The 14,887-nt window shown below is 42.2% G+C and overlaps 1 protein-coding gene across 2 annotated transcripts in view; it reads left to right on the forward strand.

The window, feature by feature from the left end:
* The window catches only part of LOC124795079, a 153,554-nt gene that overhangs the window by 29,839 nt on the left and 108,828 nt on the right, over nucleotides 1-14,887 (forward strand). The gene's annotated exons all lie outside the window — the stretch shown is intronic.

Consider the following 14,887-nt stretch of genomic DNA (forward strand, 5'->3'; position numbering starts at 1 on the left):
ATGGATGTTTGTGATGTTCTTAGGTTAGTTAGGTTTAACTAGTTCTAAGTTCTAGGGGACTAATGACCTCAGCAGTTGAGTCCCATAGTGCTCAGAGCCATTTTTTGAACATCGATCCAGCTACTTCCATTTTCAAAAGAGTTCCCCTCTTCTTCCCATCCGAGGGCATATGACCCATTCCGAAAGTTACTTTATTATCTGAATACCTTTATTGGACAAAAGCTTAGTTGCAGAGAACGATGATGGCAATGATCTTGGCCTCACGACAGTGTAGTCATAAACTTTCGTGGCCCACTCGCTGTCAGGAGAGTAAGTTTAAAATTACAAATGTACTTGATAAAACAATGTCTATCAAGACACGTACAGATACGCAGAGGCGGGGGGAGGGCCTGCAAGCTAGACATGTTTGAACAGTTGAAATTCAAGGCGTCCCAAGAAGAATGCTCAGTATTCAGGGGAACAATCATTAGAAGCAAAAATGTCTAGTAGACATGGGCTCTAAAATCCACACCTTAAGAGCTGTGAGCATTTGTTCATCGTAGCTACTGTGAAACATAGCTCATTTACTGATCGTTGCTGGCACCCTGAACATTGGCGATTCCTCCTGGTACTTCCTGGATTAGACTAGAGGATGCTATAGGGTGGCATTTTGGTAGTGTGGCGGTTGTGCGGTGTTCAGTAATTCCTCCAACTTGCGAAATGATTTTATTAATACTAACGGAGTTTTTCTATATACTCTCCTTTTTATGTGAATGCGATGAATCAGTGTTTTTAGCCAAATATTTTTGAGATTGGCAAACTGCCCTATCGATGAGTGATCTTGGAAAACAGTTTCACTTTGAGAGGAGGTAGAGATGAGCCTCAGAACCAGAAACCCATCAGAGCATTTTCACGTGTGTGGTGCACATAATTATTGTAAAATTCTACGAGGAATCTCTTTCTGCTTAACAAGAGTAACAGACAACAAATTGCAGATTATATGAGCAGTCAGCATAAAATATTAAAGTCTGAGGACCAAGATGGGGAGCACAAATGGATAAAATTAAAAAAGCATTCTGCCATATGCCAACTAGCTCCGCATATGATGAAGAGATTGAAGAAATGTATGATGCGATAAAAGAAATCATTCAGATATTTAAGGGAGACGAAAATTTAGTAGTCATGGGTGACTGGAATGCGATTGTAGGAAAAGGAAGAGATGGAAAAGTAGTTGCTGAAAAATGGACTAGGGATAAGGAATGAAAGGGAAAGCCGCCTGGTAGAATTTTGGACAGAGAATAACTTAATCATAGCTTAATCATGAAATAAGGTTGTATATATGGAAGAGGCCTGGAGACACTGGAGGGATTCAGATAGATTATATAATGGTAAGACAGAGATTCAGGAACCAGATTTTAAATTTTATTACATTTACAGGGGCAGATGTGGACTCTGACCACAATTTATTGGTTACGAACTGTGGATTGAAACTGGATAACTTGCAAAAAGGTAGTAATTTGAGGAGATGGGACCTGGATAAACTTAAAGAACCAGATATTATAGAGAGTTTCAGAAAGAGTATTAGGGAATACAGTAAAAATAGAGTGGGTAGCTTTGAGAGATGAAATAGTGAAGGCAGCAGAAGATCAAGTTGGTAAAAGAAAAGGGCTAGTAGAAATCGTTGGGTAACGGAAGAGATATTGAATTTAATTGATGAAAGGAGAAAATATAAAAATGCGCTAAATGAAACAGGCGAAAAGGAATACAAACGTCTCAAAAAAAAAAAAAAGACAGACAGGAAGTGCAAAATGGCTAAGCAGGGATGGCTAGAGGACAAATGTAAAGCTGTAGAAGCATAAATCACTAGGGGTTAGATAGATAATGCCTACAGGAAAATTAAAGATACCTTTGGAGAAAAGCGAATCACCTATATGAATATCAAGAGCTCAGATGGAAAACCCGACCTACGCAAAGAAGGTAAAGCAGAAAGGTGGAAAGGAGTATGTAGAGAGTCTATACAAGGACGACGTGCTTGAGGGCAATATTATAGAAATGGAAGAGGACGTAGATGAAGATAAAATTGGAGATATGATATTGCGTGAAGAATTTGACAGAGCGCTGAATGACGTAAGTCGAAACAAGGCACTGGGAGTAGACAACATTCCATTAGAACTACTGATAGCCTTGGGAGAGCCAGTCATAACAGTTCTTCCATCTGGTGAGCAAGATGTATGAGACGGGCGAAATACCCTCAGACTTCAAGAAGAATATAATAATTCCAATCCCGAAGAAAGCAGGTGTTGACAGATGTGAAAATTACCGAACTATCAGTTTAATAAGTCATAGTTGCAAAATACTAACACGAATTCTTTACAAACGAATGGAAAAGCTGGTAGAAGCCGACCTCGGGGAAGATCAGTTTGGATTCAGTAGAAATTTTGGAACACGCGGGACAATGCTGACCCTACGACTTATCTTAAAAAATAGATTAAGACTATATGTCAAGGAAAGGCAAACCTATGTTTCTAGCATTTGTAGATTTAGAGAAAACTTTTGACAATGTTGGCTGGAATACTCTCTTTCTTATTCTGAAGGTGCAGGGGTAAAATACAGAGAGCGAAAGGCTATTTACAATTTGTACAGAAAGCAGATGGCAGTTATAAGAGTCGAGGGGCATGAAACGGAAGCAGTGGTTGGGAAGGTAGTGAGACAGGGCTGTACCCTATGCCCGATGTTATTCAATCCGTATTTTGAGCAAGCAGTAAAGGAAACAAAAGAAAAATTTGGAGTAGGAATTAAAATCTATGGAGGAGAAATAAAAACTTTGAGGTTTGCCGACGACATTGTAATTCTGTCAGAGACAGCAAAGAACCTGGAAGAGAAGCTGAACGTAATGGACAATGTCTTGAAAGGAGGATATAAGATGAACACCAACAAAAGCCAAACGAGGATAATGAAATGTAGTCGAATTAAATCAGGTGCTGTTGAAGGTATTAGATTAGGAAACGAGACACGTAAATTAGTAAATGAGTTTTATTTGGGGAGCAAAATAACTGATGATGGTCGGGGTAGAGGGGATATAAAATGTAGACTGGCAATCGCAAGGAAAGCGTTCCTGACGAAGAGAAATTTGCTAACATGAAGTGTAGATTTGTCATTGAGTCTTTTCTGTAAGTATTTGTATGGAATGTAGCCATGTATGGAAGAGACACATGGACGATAAACAGTTTAGACAAGAAGAGAATAGAAGCTTTCGAAATGTGGTGCTACAGAAGAATGCTGAAGATTTGATGAACAGATCACGTAACTAATGAGGAGGTACTGAATAAAATTGGGAAGAAGAGGAATTTGTGGCACAACATGACAGTAAGAAGGGGTCGGTTGGTAGGACACGTTCTGAGGCGTCAAGGGATTACCAATTCATTACTGGAGGGAAGCGTGGAGGGTAAAAATCGTAGAGGGAGACCAAGAGATGAGTGCGCTAAGGAGGCTTGCACAGGATAGAGTAGCATGGAGGGCTGCATCAAACCAGTTTCTGGACTGAAGACCACAACAATAATAATATGCCGTAGACCTCAGTGACGAGTAAGGTTGGGACGAATGGGAAAGATCTACTCGGTTAAGTAGCCGTGTTGCTGCAAAAGCAGAGAGAACAACGTATTTAAGTGAAACAAAAAATCTAAACGAAACAAAAATAAGCGCTAGGAGATCTATGTGAAAAGCGTTCAGTTAAATCGAAAGTAGAAAGTTGCAAACTGATCTAACTAAAAACACGATGAAGTTTTGGTCTTACATAAAATCCGTAAGCAGATCGAAATGATCCGTTGCGTCGCTCAGTGACCGTAAGCACCAAAACGGAAGTTACAGACAAGACAGAAATACTGAAACCGGTCTTCGGAAATTCTTCCACCACTGAAGACCATTAGACAGTTCCTCCTGCCAGCCACCGTTAAGAACACTAGAATGTCAGGCATTAAGATCAATGATCGCGGAACAGAAAATCAATTAAAATAGTCAATCTGGACCTGATAATATATCTGTATAATTCTACAGGGAGTATAAGAAAGATCCTGTCCCTTTCTAGCAGCGGTCTATCAAAGGGGAACAGTGTATCAAGCAATTGGAAAAAGTAAACGTAATTTCTGTCTTCGGTCAGATACACACAGTTATAGGCCTATATCGCTGATAAATGTGTTGTAGACTTACGGAAAAGGTTTTATCCATAAACAGAGATCTTAGGAAACTGAACTTGCTCGTTTCGCCCGCGGGACAGAGCGTAGTAGACGACGGCATCCACATTGACGCGGTGTTCTTTGGATTCCGGAAGGCATTCGATGCTCTACCTAACTGTCGTTTGTGAACAGATTCAGTGCAGAACATGTTCCTGGTGCAGCACTGCACCTTGCATTACGTAATAGTGCTGCACATTTTGCTCAAGTTAGTACGGTGCGGTCGCCCGACGTAAGCAGAGAGAATACTGTCTGTTTAAGCAGTTGTTTATCATTGTTATGCTAACACAGGCGCACGCAACTCGCACGTTCATCTTCATGTTGAGGGCAGACCGTTGCGTGAATCATTGAATGGCATGGAATAACAAGTGTGTTAAGAAAACGCTTCATCGTTCTTTTCCTTTTTTTGAATGACATTTCCTCCTCCAGATTTTTCTCAGACTAATAACGCAAGTTTACCACACCCATTATTTGTTAACTATTATTATCTGATCACCTGACCGGACATCCCTCTATCGTTATTGCAGAAAACATTTTCACAAAAAAAACACAGAACTGGTTTTCCGCCACTTTTTTCCCCAACCATCTTCTGCCCTATTTGATGTGGATCTCCACGATTCTCTCTCCTATGCCAGCTCTTCATACCAGAGTAACACTTCCACTTCAGTTACTTTTTGTATGCATATATTCCAGTGTTCTACCTCTACAGGTTTTGCAGTCTACGGCTCTTCTGGTACCATGGAAGTTGTTACCTGACGTGGTTAACACATGCCCTGTCATCATGCAGTGGTTAACACACTGGACTCACTTTTGTGCGGACGATAGTTCAAACACCGTCCGGAGATTCAGCTTTAGAGTTTCCGCGATTTCCCTGAATCGTGTAAGGCAAATGCCGCGACAGTTTCTTTGAAAGGAGAAGGTCGATTTCTTTCCCTCTTCTTGCATACTCTGAGCTTGTGTTTCATCTCTGAGATGTCGTCGTCGACGGAACGTTACGCTCTAATCTTACTTTCTTCAACCACCTTGCCTTTTCATCCCGTCAGTATTTTCCGCATATTCCTTGTCTTGCCGATTCTGCAGAGGAAACCGTCATTCGTCATCTTATCAGTTCAGTTAATTTTCGGCATCGTTCTGTATCACTACATATCCAGGTTTCTCACAATCCATGATTCACTTCCGAACGAATTCAAAAGTAATAGCAGTGTACATGGCTACAACACTAGGAGAAAGGATGATCTTTAGTACTCAAGGTTAAATCTAACTTTGGCTCAGAAGGTGGTAAATTATGCTGCCACAAAAGTCTTTGGTCACTTACCTTATAGCATCAAAAGTCTGACAGATAGCCATATAGCATTTAAAAGGAAATTAAAAGAATTTCTTAATGGCAACTCCTTCTGCTCATTAGATGAATTATTGGATATAGTAAGTAGGTAATTTCCCAACCCCCACAAAAAAATAAAAAAATAAATTTGTCATGTAATATTTTGTGTAATGTAATATCTTGTATAGACACCTTTTATTAACCTGACACTTTCCACATCATTACGAAGTGCCGTATTCATGATCTATGGAACAAGTACTAATCTAGTGTAAACAGTGCTGTGCTTCAGGTGTATGTCAGAAATTTCTTTCGCAAGTTGAGGTCTATGTTTGGTACAATTTTATAGACTACTTCTAACGAGGAAGATCTTTGCTAGTGATTGTCATATGTCCGCCTTGCTTCGTCCGTCATTCTCTCGTTTAATCCATCTACAAATATTTACTCACCAAACCACCTTGTGTTGTGTGGCGGAGGGTCCTTGGTCATTTCGAGAGACCTATGTGGTACGAAGTAATGTGTTGACAGACCCCTGCCGAAACGTACTCTCTTTAATAGTAAAACTCCCTATGATGCACAGCCTCTCTTATAGCGTCTGCCATTTAGCATCTTCAAAACGCTGCCACATCGACTAAACGATCCCGAGACTTAAAAGTGAAAACTTCAGTAGCGATTAGTCTCATCACTTTTTTTCAAATGCACCTCACGCTATATTTCTATTCGTGTTTTTGATGTAATTAAATATATAACATGCAGTAACACAAATGGTGATCTTGTGGGTTAGCACTTTTCCACCGACCCATTAAATGTATTTGTTGTGACGCTAGTATAAGACGCCACGTGGCAGAACGGAGGCGGACGCGCTGCATCTGTTATTCGCGTCCGGTGCGCGGGAGGCGCAGTGTGACCAGCACAGCGCCACGCCGACCTCTGACCTCCTTGAAAGTCGAGGCAGCAGGCGAGCCGGCCTTGGGCGGCCCGCGGGAAATTAGAACAGAGAACAATCTACGCTCTGCCGTGCCCTTCAGTCTGGAGCCAACCGCCCTATCATCAGAGCCACTCCAGCTCCCGTTGCCGTAGTATTACCTGCTTTCCCCACACCTTCAGCTTTGGTCTCTGAATGTACGCTCGTACTTTCTTTTTATACCGCCTTTCAGGGCTCCTACCTAAAGTCTATATCTGTGCCTATGTAACTCACGCAAAATATTCCAAGAGGAATGGTAAACATTTCGTCTTATTCTAGCCTGACCTACTTCGCTGCTTTCAACTTCTTTGCTCGAGCTGTTTATCTGCCTTTTAACTAGCCTGTTGAAAGCGCAATGGCCATGGTGTATTGTGAGTGAAGTAGTGCGAGGGATTTGGAGTGCATCAGAGAGAAGCATCAGTTGACTCTGTACTTTGGCTGGCTTTGCCACACATCTAAACTTACGAAGGCTATGCAGATATGGTGTGTTCACGGATGATGTGGTAGAATTAGCAACGCTATCGAAGGATATCGTTGGCGCTTTCCTAATCGTAGAGTGTTTACCAAAGTTTTTATCACATGGTGTCACACAGATATTCTTCAAAGTTTCCATTTTTCTTCTGAACTTATAGTTCATCAACCTGAGTAGGAACAGCAACCTATTGTTGAAATTATGCAGCGTAGTCCTGCTAGGAGCCCACTCCGACTTTCCGCACGTATCAGTGTCCCGCCGAAGACGCGTATGGCGAACATTAAATGCGGAAACGTGTACCCATTTCGCATACAGCGCGTCAACAATCTTCATATTGGCGACAGTGCTACACGATTTGAATTCTGTCAACTGGTTAAATGACGTTCATCATTTGCTTCCATTAGTACTAATCACTGACGAAGTCACATTTACACGGGGTGGAATCAGCAACAGACGTCATACGTAATCGTCGATGATCACAGGAAAACCCAATCGCTACAGTGAAAACCAATTTCCCAGTTCATTTTTCGATTGCTTGGTGCGGCACGTACAGTAATATCGTGATAGGAACCAGGCATTTCAGAAAAAAAACAAATAACGGAACAGAATTACTTAAATTTTTTTGAAAATTAGTTTGTTGAATACCTTGAAGCCGTTCCCTTGGCCACACGGGCTGCATTGTATTTACAGCATGACAGAGTCCCTCCACATTTTACAAAACGTGTAAGGAACATCTCAACCGCTCTTATTTTAATCGCTGGATTGGTCGTGGTAGAAAAATTACTGCCCACCAAGATCACCATAGCTTACACCATTAGATTGTTACTTATTGGATTGGATGTAGCTTGTAAAAACGGAAGGTGAATACGCGATATGAACTGCTTGGTTGCATTATGAACGCTGCTGTGCTCGTTAGGGAACGTACACACACACACACTCAAACAAGTAACACTAGATCTCGCCAGAAAGCACAAATGCATTAAAGTTGACGGTGAGATATTCGAACAGTTATTTTGAGCTATACAACAGCTGTAATGTGACGTGTACGATAATGCTTAGAGTGAATATGTTAAAAATTCGTGTTTTTCAATTGATTCATTGTAAAACGCCTGTCGTAATGTTTACCGCTGTGCACATGCAATCCTGACAATATAATGAATTCTGTAGAAAATAAAATAACAATGTACATTAAATGTGTTCTATCTCCGACACTATTCGGAATACGGCGGTTATTTGTCCACGTGAAGTTTTTTTGCTTCAGATGTTTGTTCCTCTCATACCCCTGAATGTTGACCATTCCTCGTGGGACACCCTGTATACTCTACAGACCAATGTGAAGTGCATGACAGAGGGTATTTACCAAGTCAGGATTTCATACTGTCCCAATCGCTTATGCAGTGTGGGAAGAATGACTGCTTAGATTCCTCTCTGCGTTCTGTAATGTGTCTAACTTGCCTTGACTATCCTTGCACGTTCGGTACGTCCGGGGCCGAAGACTATCGCTTGGTGCTCTCATAATACCGTTTTTTTAAAAGCAGGCTTTCGCGGGGTAATTTGTCTGTCTTCAAGAGAATACCAATTCAGGTTTTTCAGCGTTCCGTGACGGTCACATGTGATTTTGACAAACTTTTGACCATTCGTGCCGTCCTTCTTTGCATCAGTCTCAAGATGGGACGCACAAATGTTTTGCAAGCAGTCTCCTCTGTAGGCTGACTCAATTTCCCAGTAGCACATTTGTATTGTAACCAGTCTCCTTTGTAGACTGACTGCATTTCCCAGTATCCTGCCAATGAACAGAAACATGAAACCTGCTTTACCTACGACTAAGCCTATTTGATAATCTCATTCCACAACCCTAGCAAGTGTTAAACTCAGCTATTTACATGAGTTGTGTCTAATTGAAGTGCATAGTTTTACGTTCTGTAATTTCAAAGCAAATTGCCATTCTTTGTACCATTTTGAAATATTATCATAATCTCATGTAATATTTCTGCAGTTTTTTTTCAGATACTACTTCATTACAGATAACTGCATAATCTGCGAAAAGTTTGGGCTCATTATTTTTGCCTTCCACGTCATTAGTATACATGATCAACAGGGGTTCCAACACACTTCTGTGGGAAACTTATGAATTTACTGATACTGCTGACGGTGAACCTTCATCAAAGATAACACACTCAAGAAATCAGCACAGTCACAAATTTTGTTTGGTACCCCGTATAATCTACTGAAGCCACTAAACGTTGATGTGGGGCTGTTTGAAGGCTCATAGCATTCGAGAAACAGTGGATCCACCTTCTTCCCCTGGACCTTGGGTTTCAGGATGTCATGTGAGAAAAGCGCAAATCAAGTTCTGTTCATTGTAGATCTGGCACTAGTTTCTATGGATGGATGGCGTTGAAGATATTCCTTTATCATTGGGGAGGAATTAAAACTACAAATTTACGTGTGAAGCGCGGAAATTCTTTTCAGGGATGTAGATTGGGAACCAGCCGAAAATTCGCCAATACGAATGTGGGAAATCGCCTAAATACCTCAACCAGACTGCCTGGCGTACCAAACAAATGATGAATTCGAAAATCAGAGTTGGAACCTGACCTGCTTTCGAAGTCAGCGCCCTAGACAGGCCCTCTGTGTAAACTGCAGATGAACCGTTTAAGCCAACCAGAACATAAGCATACTGATGGGGCCTGGCACGTATCGCAAAAGCGACCGTCAGTTTTTCGATTTAACTTCGTGTCTCTTTTGACACGCATTTCCAGTCATAGCTAGGAGCTGCACTCCACAAGTAACAGGATTCGCCTCGCTAAATTATTAGGCGTCAGCAGTTGTACCGAGTGTTTTGTTTTCGCACTTTCTAGCATTTGTAAGAGCTTTTAAATTTCATGTGTGATCCACAAATGAGTTCACTGAATAATACGTGTTTGATTACAAATGCAGATAATTGCGACCAGTCACGTATGAAATAACTTATTTTCATGAACTAATCTTAGAGCCTGTCTAAGCTTATCAGATAAGCCGAGCAGAAGCTTACACTTTTACATTTCTAGCATGACGCTCGGTACTAGAGTGATTTATGCAGTAGTATGAGCAGTATTAGTCTTAACATCCAGTTAGCAGATTCGATTTTCATTGCCGAGCTGCCATAGAAGCTCACCAGCATCTAGCACATGGAGGGGTTTGTGATTACGCTCTGTGTTTTAGGTGAGTAGTGCCTCATCCTGTGGCAGACAGGCACTGTAAATGGTATCTGGCAGGTGGATGTGTTAACACCACTACCGCCCATACCGCTGTATGGAGCAGTCTCCAGTACCCAGAATTTCGCCAAAAGAATCATCTGCATGCATCAACTGAAGACACACCTGAAAAGTCTCGAAAACTGGGTAATGGAAGCTCAGATGGTAGAGCACTTGCCCGCGAAAGGCAAAGGTCCCGAGTTCGAGTCTCGGTCGGGCACACAGTTTTAATCTGCCAGGAAGTTTCGTATCAGCGCACACTCCGCTGCAGAGTGAAAATCTCATTCTGGAAACATCCCCCAGGCTGTGGCTAAGCCATGTCTCCGCTATATCCTTTCTTTCAGGAGTGCTAGTTCTGCAAGGTTCGCAGGAGAGCTTCTGTAAAGTTTGGAAGGTAGGAGACGAGATACTGGCAGAAGTAAAGCTGTGAGTACCGGGCGTGAGTCGTGCTTCGGTAGCTCAGATGGTAGAGCACTTGCCCGCGAAAGGCAAAGGTCCCGAGTTCGAGTCTCGGTCGGGCACACAGTTTTAATCTGCCAGGAAGTTTCATATCAGCGCACACTCCGCTGCAGAGTGAAAATCTCATTCTGGAAACATCCCCCAGGCTGTGGCTAAGCCATGTCTCCGCTATATCCTTTCTTTCAGGAGTGCTAGTTCTGCAAGGTTCGCAGGAGAGCTTCTGTAAAGTTTGGAAGGTAGGAGACGAGATACTGGCAGAAGTAAAGCTGTGAGTACCGGGCGTGAGTCGTGCTTCGGTAGCTCAGATGGTAGAGCACTTGCCCGCGAAAGGCAAAGGTCCCGAGTTCGAGTCTCGGTCGGGCACACAGTTTTAATCTGCCAGGAAGTTTCATATCAGCGCACACTCCGCTGCAGAGTGAAAATCTCATTCTGGAAAGAAATATTAGTGTAACTTTCCAAAAATATCCATAACGAAAAAGTTTACTGCGTGACCGATATAAAGGAATTATATAAATTCGTTGAAATGAATATGGAGCCATTGATGATGAATTCAGAATGCAACGACATGTAATGTGTGCTAACCCACAGTAGTGTCATTTTGAATTATTGCGTGTTATGTGTGGACTGAATTCAGATAAAAACACAAAGCAGTTTATATAGAAGGCAGTTCTGTCTTTTACTACAAATGGAACTATGCAACAGCATGTGGTACATTCGAAAATACAACACATAATGTAATCAGACTCATCCTTACTAAACCGATGAAAAATACTTTCTTCCGCTTTCCCCTTCAGATGTGAGCAAACTCTAGCTGGTTACTAAACCTGCCAGACTGGATATATTCATGGTATATATGAGATGTGCTTTTCCGAGGAGCGTTTCATTATTTTGCAATGGTGTAACCTTGACAAACAGTCGATGTTGCTCAATCTTCACATTTTTGTTGCTGCTGCTGCTGCTGTTGGTTGTTCAGTCCGAAAACTGGCCATAACATTGCACAATTGCTACTTAATGGTCTCCGAAAAAACATGCTCTGTCTCTTCATTTGAGGAAAATAATGGTGATCGTTACCGCTAGGCATTATCAACTACACATTCTTGAAAACAAATGATACAGTGGACTGTTGAGGTACTACACTCTCCTGACAGGAAAACAACTCCCCATGGCACCCCTTCAGATGTAGTGATAAGATGGCTCACTGGATTGTCTGTCAAAAACTGTATACAGATCAAGCACGAAAACAGGAAAAAAATGTACTGAACTGTGAAAAGTGAAGCAAAATCAAAACAGTGAACGGTCCAATCTCAAGAAGTGCAACATCGAGCGCATTTGAATTGTCGCGGAGTCGGATTCTGTGGTCGCGGCATTGGACTGCTAAGGGGGAGATCTGTGTTCAAATCTCCTTCGTGCCTCATATTTTTTTCGCCAAATTGATGAGCTATTCTTCCGGTCTACATCTACAGTCTACATTTATACTCCGCAAGCCACCCAACGGTATCTGGCGGAGGGCACTTTACGTGCCACTGTCGTTACCTCCCTTTTCTGTTCCAGTTGCGTATGGTGCACGTGAAGAACGACTGTCTGAAAGCCTCCGTGCGCGCTCGAATCTCTCTAATTTTACATTCGTGAACTCCTCGGGAGGTATAACTAGGGGGAAGCAATATATTCGATACCTCATCCAGAAACGCACCCTCTCGAAACCTGGCGAGCAAGCTACACCGCGATGCAGAGCGCCTCTCTTGCAGAGTCTGCCACTTGAGTTTATTAAACATCTCCGTAACACTATCACGGTTACCAAATAACCCTGTGACGAAACGCGCCGCTCTTCGATCTTCTCTATCTTCTCCGTCAGACCGATCTGGTACGGATCCCACACTGATAAGCAATACTCAAGTATAGGTCGAACGAGTGTTTTGTAAGCCACCTCCTTTCTTGATGGACTACATTTTCTAAGGACTCTCCCAATGAATCTCAACCTGGTACCCGCCTTATCAACAATTAATTTTATGTGATCAGTCCACTTCAAATCGTTCCGCACGCATACTCCCAGATATTTTACAGAAGTAACTGCTACCAGTGTTTGTTCCGCTATCATATAATCATACAATAAAGGATCCTTCTTTCTATGTATTAGCAATGGGTTACATTTATCTATGTTAAGGGTCAGTTGCCACTCCCTGCACCAAGTGCCTATCCGCTGCAGATCTTTCTGCATTTCGCTACAATTTTCTAATGCTGCAACTTCACTGTATACTACAGCATCATCCGCGAAAAGCCGCATGGAACTTCCGACACTATCTACTAGGTCATTTATATATATTGTGAAAAGCAATGGTCCCATAACACTCCCCTGTGGCACGCCAGAGGTTACCTTAACGTCTGTAGACGTCTCTCCATTGATAACAACATGCTGTGTTCTGTTTGCTAAAAACTCTTCAATCGCGCCACACAGCTGGTCTGATATTCTGTAGGCTCTTACTTTGTTTATCAGGCGACAGTGCGGAGGAACTGTATCGAATGCCTTCCGGAAGTCAAGGAAAATAGCATCTACCTGGGAGCCTGTATCTAATATTTTCTGGGTCTCATGACCAAATAAAACGAGTTGGCTCTCACACGATCGCTGTTTCCGGAATCCATGTTGATTCCTGCAGAGTAGATTCTGGGTTTCCAAAAACGACATGATACGCGAGCAAAAAACATGGTCTAAAGTTCTACATCAGATCGACGTCAGAGATAAAGGTCTATAGTTTTGCGCATCTGCTCGACGACCCTTCTTGAAGACTGGGACTACCTGTGCTCTTTTCCAATCATTTGGAACCTTCCGTTCCTCTAGAGACTTGCGGTACACGGCTGTTAGAAGGGGGGCAAGTTCTTTCGCGTACTCGGTGTAGAATCGAATTGGTATCCCGTCAGGTCCAGTGGACTTTCCTCTGTTGAGTGATTCCAGTTGCTTTTCTATTTCTTGGACACTTATTTCGATTTCAGTCATTTTTTCGTTTGTGCGAGGATTTAGAGAAGGAACTGCCGTGCGGTCTTCCTCTGTGAAACAGCTTTGGAAAAAGGTGCTTAGTATTTCAGCTTTACGCGTGTCGTCCTCTGTTTCAATGCCATCATCATCCCGGAGTGTCTGGATATGCTGTTTCGAGCCACTTACTGATTTAACGTAAGACCAGAACTTCCTAGGATTTTCTGCCAAGTCGGTACATAGAATTTTACTTTCGAATTCACCGAACGCTTCACGCATAGCCCTCCTTACGCTAACTTTGACATCGTTTAGCTTCTGTTTGTCTGAGAGGTTTTGGCTGCGTTTAAACTTGAAGTGAAGCTCTCTTTGCTTTCGCAGTAGTTTCCTAACTTTGTTGTTGAACCACGGTGGTTTTTTCCCGTTCCTCACAGTTTTACTCGGCACGTACCTGTCTAAAACGCATTTGACGATTGCCTTGAACTTTTTCCATAAACACTCAACATTGTCAGTGTCAGAACAGAAATTTTCGTTTGGTCTGTTAGGTAGTCTGAAATCTGCCTTCTATTACTCTTGCTAAACAGATAAACCTTCCTCCCTTTTTTTATATTCCTATTAACTTCCATATTCAGGGATGCTGCAACGGCCTTATGATCACTGATTCCTTGTTCTGCACTTACAGAGTCGATAAATTCGGGTCTGTTTGTTATCAGTAGGTCCAGGATGTTATCTCCACGAGTCGGTTCTCTGTTTAATTGCTCGAGGTAATTTTCGGATAGTGCACTCAGTATAATGTCACTCGATGCTCTGTCCCTACCACCCGGGAGACCATACACCAGAGTCATTGAGGAGTCTGATCGCTGTATTCCAGTCTGTGTCGTGGTGTAACGTTCGTTTGCAACAGCGAAGTGTCAGGAAGGGACCTCTTATTTGTTCTACACAAGTATCACGTGTTATGACTCTCGTGTTCCGTATTGGAAGTTAAGAGTCCTGAATTTCATTGTTGTAACATAGTTCACACCCGTTTACTTGTTTCCATTTCTGTGACAGGTCTATGCGGCTCTCGCCTGCTCTCACTGTTCATCACTTTTACTTGGGACGGTAATACGTTCTTAGCACGAGACTCATATTCTGCAATCATTGTATAGTATGACAGTTGCCAAGACTACACAAGAATACACGATAGAAATGGAATGGAAAGTTCGTGACTCAGTCTGTAACCAGTGTATAGTATGACAATTGCCAAGACTACAGAAGAATAGAAATGT

This window comes from Schistocerca piceifrons, chromosome 4, assembly GCF_021461385.2.
Source record: "Schistocerca piceifrons isolate TAMUIC-IGC-003096 chromosome 4, iqSchPice1.1, whole genome shotgun sequence".
NCBI classification, from domain to species: Eukaryota; Metazoa; Arthropoda; class Insecta; order Orthoptera; family Acrididae; genus Schistocerca; species Schistocerca piceifrons.